The sequence below is a fragment of the Solanum pennellii genome, chromosome 8 (assembly GCF_001406875.1).
Source record: "Solanum pennellii chromosome 8, SPENNV200".
Lineage (NCBI taxonomy): Eukaryota > Viridiplantae > Streptophyta > Magnoliopsida > Solanales > Solanaceae > Solanum > Solanum pennellii.
Window position 1 is genome coordinate 47,225,562 of NC_028644.1, and position 5,981 is coordinate 47,231,542.

General features: G+C 36.0%; 1 pseudogene; it reads left to right on the forward strand.

Annotated features, from left to right (window-relative positions):
• Positions 1-2,928: 2,928 nt before the first annotated feature.
• On the forward strand, positions 2,929-5,076 carry LOC114078428 (annotated as a pseudogene).
• Positions 5,077-5,981: the final 905 nt, after the last annotated feature.

The following is a 5,981-nucleotide window of genomic DNA, read 5'->3' on the forward strand; positions in this document are numbered from 1 at the left end:
TGGTGGAACCTGGATCTACGGAGTATCTAGAACCATGGGTCTCTGTAATGATCCTGGTCTACTAATCATCCACATGTTGTACACAAAGCCTGTCCTGGTACCTAAGTATGACGTTACCTCCCAAAGCAAAAGACTCATTCATCTTAACAAAAACTGAGCTCTTCAGTTCTATCAACACAAGATCAAGATGCTGACCCTCCTTGACTTCGACTGCTAAGGATGATTCAGAACTAAGATAAACTGAAACACCCCCACTGTTAGAGTCAAATAACCGCACACCCAGTCTGGCCAGTCTATGTATATCTTTCACCAGCTCCTTCTTCCCATCCTCAACGTGGGTTGTACTTCCTATGCTCATCATACTCAAAGAATCACCTACATCATTAGCTTTACCTGGACGGTAGTGTACATTCATTTCATAGTCTGTCAACAGCTCCAACCATCTGCGCTGACGTAGATTCCACTCTCTATGTGTGAACATGTACTGGAGACTCTTGTGGTTTGTGAACACATCCACATGCACCCCATACAAGTAGTGCCTTCACTGCTTCAGTGCAAACACCATAGCTGCCAACTCCAGGTCATGAGTGGGATAATTCTTCTCATGAACCTTGAGCAGTCTGGGCGCATAAGCTATCACCTTAACAGCCTGCATAAGAACACAACCAAAACCAACCCTAGATGCATCACAATGGATAGTGTAATTCTCACCACACTTAGGCAAAGTAAGCACCGGGGCTGAAGTGAGTCTCTCCTTGAGCTCATGAAAACTCTTCTCACAAATCTTCGTCCATTCAAACTTGGCCTTCTTCTTAGTCAAATCTGTCAGTGAGGCAGCAATGGAAGAAAACCTTCCACGAACCTACGGTAGTAACCATCCAATCCCATGAAGCTAAGGATATCTGTGGGAGTAAGAGGTTTTGGCCAGTTCTTAACAACCTCATTCTTCCTAGGATCTACCTCCACATCTTTGTCAGAGACAACATGACCCAGGAAGGTCACTGATCTAAGCCAGAATTCATACTTTCTGAATTTGGCGTACAATTGATGTTGTCTAAGTACTTGCAAGGCTAGTCTCAAATGTTGTTCAATGCTCTTCCTTGGTCTTAGAGTAGATGAGAATGTTATCAATGAATACTATGACGAAAGAGTCAAGGTATTCATGGAATACTCTGTTCATGAGATCAATAAATGCAGCAGGTGCATTAGTGAGACCAAATGACATAACTAGAAACTCGTAATTACCATAACGGGTACGATAGGCTGTCTTTGGAACATCTTCATCCGTAACCCTAAGCTGACGGTACCCTGAATGAAGATCAATATTCTAGAAGAAACTAGACCCTTGGAGTTGGTCGAACAAATAATCTATTCTAGGAAGAGGATATTTATTCTTGATAATGACTTTGTTGATCTACCAATAATCAATACACCTTCTAAGATTTCCATCTTTCTTTTTCAGAAACAACAATGTATGTCTTAACTCTGGGCTCGGAATCCCTATCATAACGACCCTTGAATGAACTTGACTCCCCTTGGTGGGAGAGTCCCTTGTTAAACCTGGGCTTATCCCTGATTTTAGTACTACTCTTCATTGAAAAATTCTTCTCATCTTCCCTTGACCTGTTCCTTGCCCTAGTACGCTTCCTCTTCCTGTTTTCCTCCACTTGTTGGACACGGACCATAAGCCAGGAAAAGTCCATGCTCGCATGCAGCATAGCTTCCCTACACTCCTCCTTGAGATTCTCAACAATCTTAAATCCAGTGTAAATAGGAGGATTCATCCTCGTGAAGTCCCTTAACTTGTTCTTCCTGGGAACACCTTGTTGCGCTGCCTGGGATTTCATAGCCTGAGCTTGTAAGGTGATGGCTTGGGCCATCTGTACCAGCATTGTCCTTACTTCTCCTTATCACAACACCATTTTAAGTCTAAGGTCACACTAAATCTGGACAACACTTGTAAAGTGTTGCCTAAAAAATATTTGGGTACACTTTTGAAGTGTATCCTTAGTTGTTAGCTTTTGACTACAATAATATTGGCGATACTTGTAAAGTGTGCTCTTTAATGGTATAGACAACACTTTTTAAGCGTTGTGATATCTTGATAAAATTGGCAATACCTATTTACACATGTGACTATACTATTAAAGTGTTCTATTTTTATAAATTTAAAAACAACACTTAACAAGTGTGGCCTTGTAGTTTTTCAAAAATTTTCACTAAAATATTATTTTCCCTCCAACATATATAACTCTCCCTCCAATTTCAAATTTTCCAAAAATAAAAAAGAACTTCTTCAAAAATAAAAACACAATTTAACACTAAAATTAAACACCCATTGTCATTTTGTCCAAATAGCTACTCTTAGATATGAAACCCTAACTCCTACAGCCTTTCTTCTCATTTCCCCCAAACAATTATCCATTGTCTCTCCTCCGTCTGACATAGTAACGATTTTCTATCCTTATTTGCCTTCATTCAAATATCTGGAGAATTGTTTTTTTTGTTTGAAGAAAACTGACTTTGGTTGTCGGAATCTAAATCTATACAAGAGAAGATACAAGATGCGGCAACGAAGATAGATTTGGCCACTTCGATTATATAGGCCAGTCATCTTCTTGTAATCAGTATCTCCATGTTGTTGGTACTCAAAAATTATAATTCATATGAGTATCTCTTCATTTTTTTTCTTTTAAAAATGTTTTATACAAATTTATATCTAAAAAGAATTTCAATTTGAGCATCCTACACATATTATGAACTCGATTTGCATTTAAATTGGTCAGCCTTGCACTTTGCCTTTGGCCAATTTCGTGATTTCATCAAAAAAATATTCGATTGGTGGGATGCTAGTAATATTAAGGTTTAATTGTATTTCTATTTCTATAATGTTTGTCCTGCTAATATGCTTGTCTCTGTGTTTGATTCATGGCATTTCTACTGGCCTTTAATGGTTTTTTGATTGTTCTGTTTATTGCTTTAACAGAACTATGTGTATATAAACTTACTACCACTAGACTGGAGATGTATGAATATTTCTCTATTGTACAATGTAATATACATGGTTAGTAGTAAGTGTTTTGAAACATTTTTTAATGCTCAAATAAACTCCAAATAAATTTATGCAGTCGGATCACAAAAGTTTCAAGGTGCCTGAACTTGAGATCATGTATTACCTTGGTTTTGCTGCTTCTGATGAATATTGTACCCCATGTGTTATTGAGTCTTTGATAAGATTTTCCACAAGCACATGCAGTACTCGTGTTGATGGAGGTAGGCATGATCGCGTTCAATTTTATACTATGCATCTTTCCTGCGTAACATTAATTGGAAATGTATGTCGTTAATTTTGTTGGAAAACTAGCTACTTTTGTTTTTTTGTATGGGTTATGACAAATTCAACTATTCTTCCTTTCTTTATTGGAAAGATATAGAGTTATATAAAGTTATGTTCTTGTTTTATACTTGGTATAATATTTGTTTTTTTATTACAATCATTTGCAGGGAGGATAGATCATCACTGATTATCTAAACCACATATCTATTCTAAATAGTGCTCGAGGTTCTGGATCCACCATTACCATTTTTCACATAACAGTAAGTATTCACGAGATTTCATTTTCATTTGAATGATAATTTTCATTGAGGTGACCTCTGTCATGTTTGTGCTTTAAATTTCTATAATTTCTTTAGCACCATCAACTTGGAGAAAGTTTTCAGAGAACATATTGCTGAGGGACAATCTAGAACACACAGACCATGGAAGAAAATAATCGTTGTGGTCGAGGGCATCTACAGTATCGAAGGGCTCCTTTACCAACTCAAGAGATTGTTGCGATATGCAAGAAATACAAGGTAATATAGTGTTTGATGTCTCTTCCTGGAACTTCTTCTTTTACATGTCAAAAATCTTTTGACTTTCTGCCCAGAAGTACAATGTACTGAAACAGCTGAGTTTGTTCTACTATTGCAGTAAACTTTCTTGAAGAAAAACACATATTGATGAAAGAAATCAATACAAAAAGTGATACCTATGTAAAGTTGGACTCTTTTCAGTTAGGTATAAAAATGTTTCTTTACTTTTTCATGTAAGTTTGTTTATTATTCTACATTAGATTTTGTGAGTATGTTGAGGTTTGCCCTCATTAATGGAAAAAAAGACAAAAAATAATTTCCTTCATATGAATTTATTTTAGTCATTCGGTAACTCCAGTACAGAATGTAAAGAAAGTGATAATTATCTTACCACTGGCAGCATTAGGTCTGCTCCTAGTACTATGCTTAATAATGTACATAAGGAAAAAGAAGAAGAAACAACAATATTCTAGAAAAGGTAAACCTCACAAGGAAAAAGAAGAAGATAAAGAGCTAGATTTACCGTTGTTTGATTTTTAAACTATATCTCATGCAACCAATAAATTTTCATTGAACAACAAGCTTGGAGACGGTGGTTTTGGACCTATTTACAAGGTAACTATTTTAACTAAAGATCTTTCTATTCATCCAAAATAACTCCCTAATAAGAATTTCTGAACCTTTATAACGAAAACACATGTTTCGGTAAGAATATTGATATGTCATTCTCCTACATCATGTAAACAATACTGTTAAAATCTAGTTTATTATTTGTCAGTAAAATATTTTGGAGAAACTCATTCAACTAGTGTACAGGATATCTAGGGTATGCCTAAATATGTACCGGTGAACTGATGAGTTCTAGAATGAGGTTATATTCAATTGCTTAACTCCAGCATTGGAATCTTGTGTAGCTTCTTGGTTGTTGTATCCAAGCAGAAGAAAAATATGTTTGTTTATGAGTACAAGCCAAGTAATAGCTTGGATTGATTCATTATTTGTTGGCTCTCACTTCGCTGAACTCTCAACATATTTGGTTATCTGTAGTAATAGTTCAGTCAGTTGCAGACAAATTGGTTATCATTAGATGGATTTGATTATCACTTCTCTGAACTATTGATTTTTGCCATGTTTTGCTTTTCCAAGGATTATTACATCACCATATTGATGTTGTATCTGTTACTCTTATTTATGCAGGATACTTTCTTATACCCAGCTTGAATAGGAACCTCTACTTCTACATTTAATAAATTTCGGCTGCTTGGAATTTGGGAGTTCTTGCTCTCACAAATAAATGACAGCTACAGTCATCCACTTTCACATCTGAAGGACATTTTAATCAATTTTCGGTGTTGCCCCTGTATGTCAAGCTTCAGATTCTTGAAGAAGTATATTTCATTTGTTGAATCCATGAAGAACATTTTGACACAACTCATTGTTAATATTTTAAACATTGTTAAATACAAAATGATTTGTCACATGCAGCGCACGGGCAACATCCAGTTTATATATAATTAGGTGAAACAGATTTATGTAAAAAGAAATTATTATTTTTCAAGTAGAAATTGTGGCTATAGAATTCTTGACATGTTTCCACATTAAAAGTGTGGCTACATTGGACATCAATTATGGGGATCATTAATTATAAATTGTAGCATGTAGATAAGAAAAGGTTAAAGTTAAAAGTGTTGTCATAAGAGAGGTACAAAAGGCTACGCTTTTAAAATGTGACTAATAATAAATCAAAGGCCACACCTGGAACTGTTGTATTATAAAAATAAAGTGTTGTGAATAATATGCTACAAAGTGTCGCCTTTGTACTTCATCGGCCATACTTTTAAGCGTAGCTACTTTTGCAACACTTGAAAAGTGTAGCCTAAAGTCAATGGTAACGGCTCTTTAGGCCACCCCCCAAAAAGTGTTGCCTAAAATCAAAAAGTGTAGCCTTTTATCAAAGGACACACTTTATGCTAGTTTAGGCCACACTTTACAAGGGTGGCTAAAATCGTAAAATGTTGTAGTGTTTGTCAACCCAGTTGGATTAACAGGCATCTCCATTCCAGTAGCTGGAGTCTAGGGAGGAACTTGATTTACCCCAACAACTGCTCCTGCAATCTCTCCGCCTG